At 46.1% G+C, this 16,695-nt stretch overlaps 1 protein-coding gene across 1 annotated transcript in view; it reads left to right on the forward strand.

Annotated features, from left to right (window-relative positions):
- The window catches only part of PHLPP2 (PH domain and leucine rich repeat protein phosphatase 2), a 152,819-nt gene that overhangs the window by 13,654 nt on the left and 122,470 nt on the right, over positions 1–16,695 (forward strand). The gene's annotated exons all lie outside the window — the stretch shown is intronic.

Consider the following 16,695-nt stretch of genomic DNA (forward strand, 5'->3'; position numbering starts at 1 on the left):
TGTATAAGGGGAGTCACACTCAGAGGCTTACTGTGTGAAAGGGGTCACCAGTACAAAAGTCTGAGAACCCCGGCCATAGAGATACTGTAAGTATGAAATTCCCCTTAGTAGTCATTTGTTTGACATTAGGATATGGTCCATGGTCTTGGTCAGTTCTGCTGAGGAAGATGACACCAAACTCAAGGTCTCACTATACCCAAATTCTCTCAAATGCCAAGAGAATTCCATTTTAGTGCACAATCTGCTGATCAATGTGGTCACATGCATGTGAACACAAATAACCCAGTCAAGCATCTGATGTTGCTTGTACCCCAGATATGTTGGACTCCAAGTAACTCTTAATTCCCCACCATTTGAATTCTTGTAGGTGGATTTTTCCCACATCTCCTGGATTAAGAATACAAATACTGATCATCCTTTTGGGGTAGGAGGGGCAGGAGAAGATCCCCAGATATTTGTCCTAAATTTCCAGGAATGTCTTTGTGGTGTTACTCCTCAGCTGAAGTAGATCCTCCCCCAGTCTCTGTGATCCCCATTAAGTGCATACACATTTCAGTAAGTTCCTTTGAGCATTTACCTCTCTAAGATGTATAGGTCTAAGGTCTTCAGCCTCTCTTTCTAGCTAAGACCTTCCATTCCTTAGGTTCTCTTTGAAAGTTTTTCAAAAGTTATAGCTCACAACAAAGGACAGGTTCCGAAAACTACATGGACAAAACTCTTTTCTGTACCTGAATGAACCAGGTAATCATAGGCCAGTCTCACATTGATCCCAGGGAAGATATAGTAGAGCAGCTGATGTGAGTCTTCTTTAATAAGTATTAAAGAAGGGTAATTAATTAATGTCAATCAACATCGGTTCATGGAAAATAAATCCTGTCAAACAAACTTGATTTTTTTTGATGAGATTACCGATTTGGTTGATAAAAATAATAGTGTTGTTCTAATATACTTAGATTTCTGTAAGGAGTTTGATGTGGTACTGCATGACATTTTTATTAAAAATATAGAATGATATAAAAACTGGATAACTCCTAAGTCTCAAAATGTAATTGTAAACAGCGAATCATAATTAACATTTTTAATGGTGAGGGCAATTAACCATTGGAACAATTTACCAAGGGCTGTGGTGTGTTATCGAGATTGGTGTTTTTTTGTTTTTTTTTTTTTTTTAAAGAAAAACAACCCTAGGAATTATTTTGGGGAAGTTCTGTGGCCAATGTTATACAGGAGGTCAGACTAGATGATCACAATGTCCCTTGTGGCCTTGGAATCTATGAATGTATAAAACCTGGCTTTTATGCATGGGCAATAACTAAAGTTACATGAGGGTCTGTGAAGCTGCTGTTGTTCTGTGCTGGCCTCCTGTTCTCTCCTATGCTTATTTCTTACCCTGGCCTGATAGTGCTCTCTCACTGACCTAGCTGAAGTGACCAGTACTTGGTATATGATACTGAAAACACTAGACTGGAGGGTTTGACACCACATGAAAGGAGAGGAAATGTTCTCAGTGAATTGCTGTTGTATTCTCCAACTACACTAGCCCTCAGTGTGTACTGTGTTTAGGAAAGAGCATGTACAAGTACAGTCTTTTCAGTTGCATGTTTCTGATTGCCTTCAGGTTTTGTCTGTTTACAGATTGCATTGTATTCTGTTGGGGGAAGATGCATGTTTTTCTGTATTCAGTTGGAGGATGAAAGGATGTGTCGGGTAATGCACTTTCTTCACAAATACCATCTATTTAGGATCCTGGATCTTGCATTCACTATTTCTATACCGGCTGAACGCCTCAAGTGATAACATTTTTGACCCCTAAGGGCAACATTATAGGGTCAAGAGGCAAGCAGCCTTCACTTACTGTTAGTTCTACAACACCAAGGACTTTAACCATTGCCCTTGGAACCTTCCAGTCCATTCCTCTTTGACCAGGGTCTGGTAAAGGAGTTTCTTGTAGGAGCTGTCTCTCTCCAGCAACTTACTTGCTTAAGGTATCTCTTTTTGGTTTGCGCCCTCTCCCATTCCCCATGCCTTCCAAGCCTTTTTATTTCTAGACCCTTTGGCTTTTGGTCTGTCAGTTGCCTGGGAGCACTGATTCAGTCCACAAGGTTCCAGTCTCCAAAGACATGTGAAGAACCATGTCATGGGTCTCTGGATGAACAACAAACCTTTTTCCTTCAGCATTTGGTCTATTTTCAAAGCCTCGTACTGCTACAAGCTTTTAGCTCTTTGTTTTGTATTTCTTTCAGCTGTTTTCTTTGCTCTTTCAGGATGTCACCTACTTCCTTGACCCCTTGGAAGGAAGCGATACCACTTAGCAGCTTCAGACAAAAATCTGTGCTGCAGAAGAACATCTATAATGCAGAGTACAATACAAGTGTCTGAATGGGGCATGCTGTACAGGGTATCATGGGGAATGTCTAGAGATGTTACTGTAAACACTCAAGTATCATGGGGAATGCCTCCAAGTCTTCCTCAAGGCAATCCCCTGGGAGTTGTGCAAGTCCAACGCAAGTCCAGAATGTTTCAAAGGAGAAACCCCTGCAGCGTAAGCCTGAGCCCCTTCTCTTGCTGATATGATGTTCATGAGACTAGACTGGAGGGTTGACAGCACACACAAGTGGGGGGCAGATACTCCCAATAAATTGCTTGGTTATTCCCGAGCTATACTAGCTCTCGGTCTGTACTGTACTCTGTGTAGGAAGGACCATGCACAAGTACAATCTCTTCAGCTGCACATTTCTCAATAAAAACAATGAGGAGTCCTTGTGGCACTTTAGAGACTAACACATTTATTTGGGCATAAGCTTTCGTGGGCTAAAACCCACTTCATCAGATGCATTGAGGAGGTATAAATACACAGCATATGAAAAGATGGGAATTGCCTTACCAAGTGGGGGGTCAGTGCTAACGAGCCAATTCAATTTAAGTTGGAAGTAGGCAATTCTCAACAGTTGACAAGGAGGAGTGGAAATCACTTTTATAGTGTGAATGAGGCCAATGTAAACAATGTAAACAGCTTATGCCCAAATAAATGTGTTAGTCTCTAAAGTGCCAAAAGGACTCCTCATTGTTTTTATTGAGAAATGTGCAGCTGAAGAGATTGTACTTGTGCATGGTCTTTCCTACACAATGAGGAGTCCTTTTGGCACTTTAGAGACTAACACATTTATTTGGGCATAAGCTGTTTACATTGTTTACATTGGCCTCATTCACACTATAAAAGTGATTTCCACTCCTCCTTGTCAACTGTTGAGAATTGCCTACTTCCAACTTAAATTGAATTGGCTCGTTAGCACTGACCCCCCACTTGGTAAGGCAACTCCCATCTTTTCATATGCTGTGTAATTATACCTCCTCAATGCATCTGATGAAGTGGGTTTTAGCCCACGAAAGCTTATGCCCAAATAAATTTGTTAGTCTCTAAAGTGCCCCAAGGACTCCTCGTTGTTTTTGGTGGTACAGACTAACATGGCTACCACTCTGAAATATTCCCCAATGGAAGTTGCTTTCAGATTAGTCTACAGGACTCTGTCTGGGTGACACTTTTATCAACACAGGCTCAACTTCCTGCTAGGCTCATTAAAATATCTCTGCCATGTGCTAAGTTTTTGACTCCCTCCAAGCCTTGGCACTTGCTGCAGATGGCACTGAGCTATGACTCAGCTGATGAGGCATTGCCTCCCCACTGTACTCCAAGGCACCACTGATGGAGTTAGGGGCTTTAGGTAGCGTATGTCAAGATATAGGGCATCAATTTCCCTTTCTCAGCCACAGTCAGGAAGCTTAAGTGATAGGGTTTGTTTGGGGACCTGGGCACGTCTCACCAGCACATCTCAAAGTCTGCCTTGAGGCTGCAGTGATGCCTTGGTGCTTCCCTCTCACCCTCAGTTTGGAGTCTTTGAATCACTTGGTGTAGCCAGAGCACTTTGCAGCAATACTGACACCCTCCTTGAGTTGGCTCTTTGTGCCTCTTGCTTCATGGGTCTCAGCACATCCAATGTCTCTGCATCCCAAAGTATTGCTGATGTTCCAGGCTACCCCATCATCTTGCTAACTCCAGGTGCTCATATGGAGGCAATGGAGCTGATTAGGACAATGAAGTGATTGAGGACTCTGTGCAACTTCCTGATGCCAGATACATTTCCATGGTGAAAGAGCAGCAGGATGGTGATTTTGTTTTAGAATCTGACTTGTCCAAGTTGCTAAAAAAGCTTGCAAAGGTGCCAGTCCAGGAATGTGCAGAAGCCACGATTGAGAGATGGATAGGCCAGAAGCCAGTGCCTCTCTGTCACCAACTGAAGCAGCGTGGCAGACACCCCCCACTTCTCTCCCCCCTCCGCACACACAACCACCTCTGCTGTCCTATCTTGGAGGTCATAGAAAAAAAGTACATTCTCCTTCAGGACACTCCTGTCTGTCTCCTGCCCCCAGTGTCCCATGCAAGCTTTATACTTGGGATGTGGTTGGCCTGAGGAAAGACAAATGCAATGTAATGTGCCTCAGAACCTTGAGCTTCAGTACTGGGATTGCTTTGGATGAAGCATTTGTCATTTTGTAGCTGGAGCCCTTTGAGATCTGTTAGTCCACAACACATTTGCCCAAGAACAGGTCAAGCTTTGGAAAAAGATCTCTCTCCCGGCTGATTTTCTTCCCGAAGGTGAATATTTGTGAGCAAAGGGCACGGTCCTGATGGAGCATCAGTTCCAGGTAGTCTCTGATGAAAATTATGCAGTGAATAATCTTGTTATGGGTGGAGATCTGTAGGTCTGTTCTAGCTCAAGGCTTCCAGATCTCGTCATCAGGTCCAAAAAAAAAAAAAAGAGATGAGAACCTACCCTGCATTGGAGAGAACCTCTTTTGGACTCAGAGACCTCTTACAGAAAGCAAAGCAGTCAAAAGCTCTGCATTCTTCTGGATCTGTCTCCTTTTGTGAGTCCCTTTCACAAGGGAGGGAAGGGGAAGCGTCTGCTCTTTTTTTTTTTTTTTTTTTTTTTAATATAAAAAGCCTCTTTCACACTGACTGTACAGGGTGCTTGGTCTTAGCAGCAGCAGATGCCAGAGGATCTTAAGCTCTCATACCAAAAAAGCCAAAGGGTGTTTGAAGGATTCCTAAGCATATAATCAGCCAACACTTTATGCAGCTTTCCAGGACCATCGTGTTGGAGGCAGGGAGCCATTTTCAGCTGATGGGCCCTTGTTCAGCTTGAAGATGTGGGTCTTGAGCACTGCTCAGAGGGAATACAAAATATTATGGCTGTCGATTAATCGCAGTTAACTCTCACAATTAACTCAAAAAAATTAATCATGATTAATCGCAGTGTTAAACAATAGAATACCAGTTGAAATTTATTAAATATTTTTGGATGTTTTTCTACATTTTCAAATATATTGATTTCTATTACAACACAGAATACAAAGTATACAGGGCTCACTTTATAGTATTATTTTTATTACAAATATTTGCACTATAAAAATGATAAAAGAAATAGTAGTTTTCAATACACCTCATACAAGTACTGTAGTGCAATCTCTTTATCATGAAAATGTAATTTACAAATGTAGATTTATTTTTTATTTTTTTTGGTTACATAAGTGCACTCAAAAAAAACCCCAACCCAACATAAAACTTCAGAGCAGGGGTGGGGAACCTCCGGCCCGCTGATTAATTTAATCCAGCCCACAGCAAGTCTCCGTGCCATGGGCCAGAAGCCCTGAGCCTCGTCCCCCCTTCCCCAAAAGCTCCCGGGCAGAGGGGTGATCAGGGAAGCTCTACGTGCTGCCCCAAGCGCCAGCTCCGCAGCTCTTATTGTCTGGGAACCACGGCCAATGGGAGCTGCGGGGGCGGTACCTGCAGGCACAGGCAGCACTCACTGTGCAGAGCCCCCTGGCTGCCCCTCTGCCTTGGGGCTGGACTTGCCAGCCGCTTCCGGGAGCAGCGCGGGACCAGGGCAGTCAGGGAGCCTACCTTAGCCCCACTGTGCTGCCGACAAGGAGCCACCTCAGTTAAGTGCCACCTGGCCAGAGCCCCCACCCCTCACCCTCTCCTACACCCCAACCACACTCCCAGCCCCCACACCGCAACCCCCTCAGAATCATATAAGATTAGGGTTGGAAGAGACCTCAGGAGGTCATCTAGTCCAATTTCCTGCTCAAAGCAAGACCAACCCTAACTAAATCATCCCAGCCAGGGCTTTGTCAAGCTGGGCCTTAAAAACCTCTAAGGATGGAGATTCCACCTCCTCCCTGGGTAACCCATTCCAGTGCTTCACCACTCTCCTAGTGAAATAGTTTTTCCTAATATCCAACCTAGACCTCCCCCACTGCAACTTGAGACCATTGTTCCTTGTTCTGTCATCTGCCACCAGTGAGAAAAAGCCTAGCTCCATCCTCTTTGTAACTCCCCTTCAGGTAGTTGAATGCTGCTATCAAATCCCCCCTCATTCTTCTCTTCTGCAGACTAAGTAAGCCCAGTTCTCTTAGTCTCTCCTCATAAGTCATGTGCCCCAGCCCTCTAATCATTTTTGTTGCCCTCCATTGGACTCTCTCCAATTTGTCCACATCCTTTTTATAGTAGGGGGGCCTCAGCACCCGCACTCCAGGCCTGAGCCCCTTCCCACACCCAAACTCCCAGAGTCCACACCCCTGCCTGCCCCAGTTCGGAACCATGTCTCTCACTCTAACTCCCCCCCAGCCCTGAGCCCCCTCCTGCACCCCAAACTTCTCATCCCCGACCCCACCCCAGAGCCTGCACCTGCAGCCGGAACCTTCACCCCCTTCTTCACCCCAACCCGGAGCCTGCTCCCACACCCTGAACCCCTCATTTCTGGCCCCACCCTGGAGCCTAGGGGAAGACCCGAGCCTCCGCCCTCTCCCCTCACCCCCCCGTGGGGCTGGAGTTACGAGTGCTGGCTTACCCCACTGCGGGAGGAAGCCCCGAGCCTCTGCTTCTCCCCCCACAGGGCTGTGTGTGGCCCGCAACTGATTTTTTTCTGTGGGTCAGTGGCCCTTGATAGAAAAAAGGTTCCCCCCCGTCTGCTTCAGAGCCTACAAGTCCACTCAGTCCCACTTCTTGCTCAGCCAGTCGCTGAGTTTGTTTATATTTATGGGAGATACTGCTGCCTGCTACTTATTTATTATGTCACCTGAAAGTGAGAACAGGCGTTCACATGGCACTTTTGTAACCAGTGTTGCAAGATATTTACGTGCCAGATATGCTAAACGTTTGTATGCCCCTTCGTGTTTCGGCCACCATTCCAGAGGACATGCTTCCATGCTGATGATGCTTGTTAAAAAAATAATGCTTTAATTAAATTTGTGACTGAACTCCTTGGGGGAGAATTGTATGTCTCCTGTTCTGTTTTACCCGCATTCTGCCATATATTTCATGTTACAGTCTCGGATGATGACTCAGCACATGTTGTTCATTTTAAGAACACTTTCACAGCAGATTTGACAAAATGCAAAGAAGGTACCAATGCGAGATTTCTAAAAATAGCTACTGCGCTCAACCCAAGGTTTAAGAATCTGAAGTGCCGTCCAAAATCTGAGAGGGACAAAGCGTGGAGCGTGCTTTCAGGAGTCTTAAAAGAGCAACATTCAGATGCGGAAACCATAGAACCCAAACCACCAAAAAAGAAAATCAACCTTCTGCTTGTGACATCTGACTCAGATGATGAAAACAAACATGCGTCAGTCTGCTCTGCTCTTGATTGTTATCGAGCAGAACCCCTCATCAGCATGGACGCATGTCCTCTGGAATGGTGGTTGAAGCATGAAGGGACATACGAATCTTTAGCATATCTTGCAACTCTGGCTACAACAGTACCATGCGAACGCCTGTTCTCACTTTCAGGTGACAGTGTAAACAAGAAGCAGGCAGGTTATCTTCTGCAAATTGTAACCAACTTGTTTGTCTAAGCAGTTGGCTGACAAGTGGACTTGTAGGCTCCAAAGTTTTACATTGTTTTATTTTTGAATGCAGTTATTTTTTGTACATAATTTTACATTTGTAAATTGCACTTTCATGATAAAAAGATTGCATTATAGTACTTGTATTAGGTGAATGAAAGATACAATTTCTTTACAGTGCAAATATCTGTAATAAAAAATAAATATAAAGTGAACACTGTACACTTTGTATTCTGTGTTGTAATTGAAATCAATGTATTTGAAAATGCAGAAAATGTCTAAAAATATTTAAATAAATGGTATTCTATTATTGTTTAACCGCATGATTAATTGTGATTAAATTTTTTAATCGCTTGATAGCCCTACAAAATATTTCAGAAAACCCCGTGATGGGTTCCCCCCGGGGTGCCACCTGGAACTGGGGTAGCACTGAGCTCTCTGGCCCACCGGCTTGGGTTCCCTGTCACTGTGCTGCTGTGACAAGTTGCAAAGCTCTCTAACCTGGCACTTTCACCAGCATTCACACAGGTAGGGATACACCCAGCTGCAGTCACATGCAGGTTCTCTAACCACCAGCCTCCCAGCCTAGGCCCCTAGAGCAGTAGGGGACCATCCTGCCCTGGTCAAATTTGGCCAGTATATGGGTTTAAACCCCAGTCAGCCTCTCCCGCAACGGGAAGAGGACCATGCACACTTGTGGTAACCAAGCTGAGATTTTTCACAGACACCTTAGTCAAATGCACACGGGTTTTGATTAAAACATAAAATAAGTTTATTAACTACAAAAGGATAGATTTTAAGTGATAGCAAACAGATCAAAGCAGATTACCTGGTAAATAAACAAAACTGCAAACTGAGCTTAACATACTAGATATGTAGGAGATGAATTAGCAGTGATAAACAGGCTGGCAGATTCTTAAGGCACAAGCTGCCTTGGCTTTGTAGTTTGGGTTTCCCAGGTTTTTATACATAGGCTAGAAATCCCTTAGCCTGGGACCATCACTTCCCCCCCGTTCAGTCTTTATTCCTAAGGTGTTTCCAGGTGTGGTGTTGTAGGGAGAGTGAGGTACCCATGTGATGTCATTTTTCCCCTTTTATATCTTCTTCCCACTTGCTGGAAAGCTCTTTTGCTGTGACCTGGGTCAAACAGTTCCCATTGTGTAGTACTATCGCTCAGAGGCTTTTATTGTACACAGTTCCTGGGGTAATCCTTGTGCTTGTGTGCATTTCCTCAATAAGCCATTCACATTGTTTGACCTTTTTACTGCTGTACCTGAAAGGCTGCTTGTGGGTGTTTTCAGCCTCACAACATGTTTCAGTAACACATACACAGCCAAACTTCATAACTTCACATACGATGATAGCGCATACAATCCAACGAGATATTAATGAGTGGAGGGCACATGACACTTGAATGCAATTCACATCTCCTAATGCTCACTTAGGATCGCAGGGGTCCACTGAGATGGTCCCATATAGAAACATACTGTGGGTACTACAAATACAGGGTAAACACAAGACCCAGCATTTGTAGTGTGGTCTGAGCCATTTCCTGATGACTCTGACTTATCATTTCTGCCAGCCCGAGGTCTTGGATGCTGTTCTGGGGGCAGAAGGTTTGAGTTAAGTCTGGCAGAGCAACTCCACACTTCAGCTGTGTGGCCGGAGCTGGCAGGGAGAGGAACTCCCTCCCCTGGCCCAGTTGAGCCCCCGCCAGAGTTGCCACGGCCTGTGAGGGCCGCCTCTTGCCCAGCCCCAAGATGCTGCGGCAAGAGAGGGCTGGGGGAAGTCCTCTCTCCCTGGGGAAGCCTGCACCCCAAACTTCTCATCCCTGGCCCCATCCCAGAGCCTTCACCTCCTGCACCAAATCCTCTGTCATAGATTCATAGATATTAAAGTCAGAAGGGACCATTAATGATCATCTAGTCTGACCTCCTGCACAATGCAGGCCACAGAATCTCACCCACTCACTCCTGCAATAAACCTCTCACCTATGTCTGAGCTATTGAAGTCCTCAAATCATGGTTTAAAGACTTCAAGGTGCAGAGAATTCTCCAGCAAGTGACCCATGCCCCATGCTGCAGAGGAAGGTGAAAAACCCTCTCGCAATCTGCCCTGGAGGAAAATTCCTTCCCAACCCCAAATATGGCGATCAGCTGAACCCTGAGCATGTGGGCAAGATTCACCAGCCAGATACCCAGGAAAGAATTCTCTGTAGTAACTCAGATCCCGCCCCATCTAACATCTCATCACAGGCCATCGGGCCTATTTATCATAGAATCATAGAATATCAGGGTTGGAAGGGACCTCAGGAGGTCATCTAGTCCAACCCCCTGCTCAAAGCAGGACTGATCCCCGACTAAATCATCCCAGCCAGGGCTTTGTCAAGCCTGACCTTAAAAACTTCTAAGGAAGGAGATTCCACCACCTCCCTAGGTAACGCATTCCAGTGTTTCACCACCCTCCTAGTGAAAAAGTTTTTCCTAATATCGAACCTAAATCTCCCCCACTGCAACTTGAGACCATTACTCCTTGTTCTGTCATCTGCTACCACTGAGAACAGTCTAGATCCATCCTCTTTGGAACCCCCTTTCAGGTAGTTGAAAGCAGCTATCAAATCCGCCCTCATTCTTCTCTTCTGAAGACTAAACATCCCCAGTTCCCTCAGCCTCTCCTCATAAGTCATGTGTTCCAGTCCCCTAATCATTTTTGTTGCCCTCCGCTGGACTCTTTCCAATTTTTTCACATCCTTCTTGTAGTGTGGGGCCCAAAACTGGACACAGTACTCCAGATGAGGCCTCACCAATGTCGAATAGAGGGGAACGATCACGTTCCTCGATCTGCTGGCAATGCCCCTACTTATACATCCCAAAATGCCATTGGCCTTCTTGGCAACAATGGCACACTGTTGACTCATATCCAGCTTCTCGTCCACTGTAACCCCTAGGTCCTTTTCTGCAGAACTGCTGCCTAGCCATTCGGTGTCCTAGCCCTGAGCCCTCTCCTGCACCCTGAACCCCTCATCCCTAGCCCCACCCCAGAGCCCGTACCCCCAGCCAGAGCCTTCATCCCCCCACAACCCTCTGCCCTAGCCCCGAGCCCCCTCCCACACGCCAATCCCCTCATCCCTGGCCCCACCCCAGAGCCCACACCCCCATCCAGAGCCCTCATCCAACCCTCTGTCCAGTTCTGAGTCCCCTCCCACACTCCAAACCCCTCGGCCCCACACGTCACCTCCATATTGGTGCACATAAAATTAATTCTGCACATGGACGTAAAAAATTAAAGGGAGCACTGCCTTGAAGCTTTATAGCTGTGGGAGTGGGCTTTGTCTGGCAAGACATTCCTATTTGTCACAAACCTGGAAAGGAATGAGAACATGATTGCAGACAATTCCATGTGTGAGTTGTTTTCATGATTGGCCTTTTGAGTGGCAGACATAGGTTCTGGAGGAAAATCTGAACTAAAGCTTTTTACATGGATGAACATTTTCCTGATGCTTGCATGTACATCCTGATGTTGCCTTCTCCATATGCTTGATGTTAAAATGTTCATGAGGTTCTACTGGGAGTAGACTAAAGCCCTTAGAAAGTCTACCCAATCTAATTCTAGTTTGCTGAGCAGTGCTGTTCCAAGAGGTCCATTTCCACACTGTCCCTCTTTTTCACGTAGGTGCTCAGATACCAAGTTGATGGGTGGCAATATAAGAACCTAAATAGATTTTAGATATGTCCTGGCTGGCTTGAAACTAGAAGGGCATGTCATGACTCACTTGATACAAGTAAGGCTGCCCCCAGGACCTGTCTTGTTTAATCTTTCCATCTGAGATATATTGTCATCCTCTGATGTTACAAAACCTGTTACTTTGATTCAATATCCAGGGAGGAATTCATCTGTCTTGCAGAACCTGATCTTCTTCTAGTGCTTGCTCATGTCCATTCCATTGTAGGTGTGTGTGTGCTCGCCACATGCACTGGTGCCAGAAGTTGTTCCCTCAGCGGTATCTGTAGGGGATTGGCTCTGTCACTGCGTGTGTATGCACCAGGGTGCCATCAGCTCCCCCCACCCTCAATTTCTTCTTACCGCCAGTGACAGTCTCCTTGCCTTGGCAAACCTATTTTTCTCAACTGTACCCAGTTGCGAACTTTTTTGTATCTAGGTGTTTTAAAATGGTTAGTTTTATAGTTCCCTTAGAGTAGTTTTTGTGTAGTTTGTTAGTCCCAAACGGGACTTAGCCTAGGGATGGGATGCCCCGGTCCCCAGGTTTCAAACCTTGTGACTGTTGCAAGAAACCCACGCCAGTCAGTGATCCCCGTAGAAGCTGCTTGAAGTGCTTAGGGGAAACCCACGTTAACGACAAGTGTTGTATTTGCAAGAGTTTCAGACCACATTCCAAGAAGGAGTGGGACATTTGTCTCCGAGCACTCCTTATGGAGTTGGCCCTTACCTGGCCTCAGAGCTGACCAGGTTGGACACTGCTCCTAGCCCTGCAGCTTCGGTCTGGAGACGGGCAGACGGGCGCCGATCCCCATCCCCAGTACCGGCTAAAAAGCAAAGAAAGGCTGGGAGGGAAGGAGAGGACCGGAGGAGAGCAAAGATCCATGAGGGGCAGCTCTTCCCCTCCAGATGGAGGTCAGGCCCCGACTCCTGCTCAGCGGCAGAGCCCACTCCAGGACCCGCCCACCACCCAAGGGAGTGGCAGAGGCACTTGGCACCTGGTGGTGCCATCACGCCGTGAAAGACAACCTGTCCTTGCTGGTGCTGCCCGTGCTGCCCATGCTGGTTACGACAGTACCCTGTTCAAGGGATAAACCTGCCTTGGGACCCTTCCAATGGTTCCCATCAGTACAGCACTGCTCCTCACTGCAGGAGGTGCCCCGTCAAAGCTTGCCTGAGCAATGGCACCAGCCTGTGGACATGGACCAGCTGGCCTGCCAGAGTTCTGGCATCGGTCCAGGGACTTCAGGCAACGTTCCTCAGGTTCAAGGCAGCGATCGCCAGTGGGCTGGCGCAGACCCATAGAGGCACAGCAACAGTCCTCAGAGCCCTAGTGCTGAGAGCACCTGATCCGCTCGCCCAGTGCATGACACTGTGCGGGGTGGAGACACTGGTCCCTGGAGCCATGCCACTGATCGCCAGACCCCCAGTATGGCTTACCACGAGCACATTGACTGTCTCTGACTCATCAGTCAATTCACTCATGCTCCCGCTCCCAAAACATAAGTGTAGATCTTTGAGGTTCTGTTGCAGATCCTCTGGACGATGACACCGGTCACTGAGATCATGGTACCATGAGCCATCACCCTCTTACAGATTCTCAGCAGAGGCTCGGGGCCAGGGCCGACGGGATCGGTGTAGACAGGTGGCCTCGGTACCGGCCTGGTCCCCCAGACATGTATCCCCCTCCTTGGGCTCCGACAGCGAGGAGGAAATCCTGCCTGTGGGCCAGGGCCTACCATCAGGGGCATTGGCATTACACGCTGGGCCACCATTGGCAGCATGGCCACAGGGACAGTAGCCTGCTCCCTGGCAGCTCTGGAAGCCCTGGGGATTTCCCCAACCTTCTCAGGGGCTGAGGTCAGCATCGGGGGCATCTGACAAACGGCAACAGTGTCCCGTCCCTGGACTTGGACATGGAGTCAGAGCGGGCTCCCCAGGTCCAGCCAGCCTCGCGTGAGGCTCTGACGACAGAGGCGGCAGATTTGGCAGACCCACACATACCTGCCACCTCATCGTCTTCACCCGATGAGGCAATAGTGAGATCTTCTCACCCAGTTCCCCAGGACGATGCTGAGGCTCACCAGGAGCTCTTAAAGAGGGTGCCTCCAACTTGGGGCTGGAAGCCGTGGAGTTGGCAGAGTGCTTGGACTTTTTGTTCGACGTACTCAGCGCGGCAACCCCAGCCAGGGTGGCATTGCCTGTGCACGAGGGGGTGGCAAAAATCATGAAGGCCCTGTGGCATACACCTTCCTCACTGCCATCCATCTCCAAGTGGGCAGAGCGGAAATACTACATTCCCAGCAAGGGGTATGAGTCTCTTTATACCCACCCTGCCCCAAACTCACTGATTGTGTCGGCAGCCAATGAGCATGACAGACAGTGCCAACCAGGATCGATGCCCAAGAACAAGCCTTCACTTCAGAACCACCGTATACGGTATTCTACAAGGAGAAGGTCCAGCTGCAGCCCCATCCAGCTTTTCTGCCTAAGGTGGTGTCCCCTTTTCATGTCAACCAGGATATCTTCCTCCCGGTTTTCTGTCCAAAGCTGCACTCGACCAATGAGGAGAGGCAGCTGCACGCTCTGGATGTCCGGCGCGCCCTGGTGTTCTACCTGGAGTACACCAAACCCTTCTGCAGGTTGACCCAGCCCTTTATCGTGACAGCTGGTAGGATGAACGACCTTCCAATGTCCTCTCAGAGAATTTCAAATTGGATCACCACCTGCATCCGTACTTGTTATGAGTTGGCTCATGCTGTACCTCCACCAATAGTAAAGCTTCACTCGACTAGGGCTCAGTAGTTTTCGGTTGCCTTCCTGGTGCACGTCCCTGTCCAGGTCAACTGCAGGGCCGCAACATGGTCTGTGGTACACAAGTTCACAACGCATTATGCAATCACCCAGTAAGCCAGAGATGATGTTGGATTTGGCAGAGCTGTCTTGTAGTCGGCACATCCATGAATTCCTATCTGCCTCTGGCGATACTGCTTGGGAGTCACCTACAATGGAATGGATGTGAGCAAGCACTCGAAGAAGAAAAGACAGTTACCTTTTCGTAACTGGTGTTCTTTGAGATGTGTTGCCCATGTCCATTCCATGACCCACCCTCCTTCCCCACAGTCGGAGTTTCCGGCAAGGTGGAACTGAGGGTCAGGGGGAGCTGGTGGCACCCCTTACGGTGCATGCGTCCACTACTCCAGAGGGTGCCGGAGCTGGTCCCCTACGAATACCACTGAGGGAAAACTTTGGCACTGGTGCATGTGGTGAGCACACATACAGAATGGACATGCGCAACACATCTTGAAGAACATCAGTTACGAAAAGGTAACTCTCTTTTTCTGAAGGAGAAGCCAAATTCACTTGTACCTAGAGTTTTGTTCATTTAGGGATGTCCCTTATTTGAGCTGAGATTTTTGATATTTTATTTGTTTGGATCATTTTGCTCACTATTGAAGGTTTAAACCTAGTTACATTTGTTATGTATAAAATAATACAGTCTGACCAGTTGTATATACGTACACACTCAAACCTGTCACTTGAAAAGAGCTAATTTCCTAAAGCTGAAAATTATTAGGAGCTGAATTGAATGGGAGGAAAAAATTAAACATAAGTGTGAATGATGATTGGAAGTTGTTTAAGAGAACTTTTCCAGATGCCCCAAATCCTCACAATTCTGCAATCAATAAAGCAGGCTTTGTCAGTTTAAAAAAGAACTCCTGGTAAAGAAGTGAAGTGAAAGCAGAAATAAAAAACTTGAACAAAAATGAAAATCTAACAAATTGAAAGAGAGGGAAGCTGATAGTAGTGATTGTATATTAAGCCATGAAGTATAGACACCTTATAAGAGAAGCTAAATGTATTAATGAAAAATAATTAGTCAGTAGGATTAATGACACAAGGAAAAATGTTTTACAGTGTATCAGGAATGTAAGAAATTATAGCAAAGGTATCTATTAATAGACAGGGACAATAAAATTGTTAATGTTGCAGAAAAGATGCGTTAAATGTTTCTGTTCCGTATTTGGGACAAAGCTGGTTGACACATTCAATTTACAGCAATAATGAAATACTTTATATTCCCATATATGTTAAATGATTGTAGTACAATTAATGCCAGTTATCATGGTTTTATGGAAAACAAGTCTTGTCAAACAAAGTTGATCATGTTTTTTGACGAGATTAAAAGTCTAACACATTTCTTTTGTCAACATAACATACTTTGATAAGGCATTGTACTAACATTTGCTATACAAAAAGTAACACATTAAATGGATCAAAAACTGGCTAAATGATAGATCTTGAAAAGTAATTGGGTGGCTGCCCCATTTACAATGGGAGGATTTCTAAGTGGGGTCCCACAGAGATGTAATGATTGTGACCCAATTCTATTCAATATCTTTTTCAATGAGCTGAAAGTAAATGTAAAATCATTGCTGGTAAAATTTGCAGATGACACCAAAAGTTAGTGGATGGTAAATAAGGATAGGTCAGTCATTCAGTGCTCTCTGGATTGCTTGGTAAATGGGGTTTACTTGTATATCAAGTTTTAATATCCTTAAATACAATGTCATACATCTAGGAACCAAGAATGTAGCTCAAGCTTATAAGATTGGGAACTGTGGAATTTGGAAAGGAGTAACTCAGAAAAGGATTTAGAGTCATAGTGGAAAACCAGGTCAAGATGAGCTCATAGTGCAATGTGTTGGCTAAGCAGGGGAATGTTGAGTAGAAGTAGGGAAGCGGTATTACCTTGGTATACAGCATTGGTGAAACCATTGCTGGAACATACTGTCCTCTTCTGGTGTCCACACTTCAACAAGGATGTTGAGAAATTGGAAAGGGTTCAGAAAAGTGCTATACAAATGATTTGAGGTCTGGTAAACCCATCTTACAGTGAAAGACTTAAGAAGCTTAATTTGTTCATTTTAAGAAAAAGATTTAAGGGCCTCTCAATCATGGTCTTTAAATACATACATAGGGAGAAGATTTCTTATAGTAGATGGCTCTTTAAGCTGTCAGACAAAGTCACAATAGGATCCAAAGGGTGGAAGTTGAAGCTAGACAAATTCA

The sequence above is a fragment of the Natator depressus genome, chromosome 12, assembly GCF_965152275.1.
Source record: "Natator depressus isolate rNatDep1 chromosome 12, rNatDep2.hap1, whole genome shotgun sequence".
Lineage (NCBI taxonomy): Eukaryota > Metazoa > Chordata > Testudines > Cheloniidae > Natator > Natator depressus.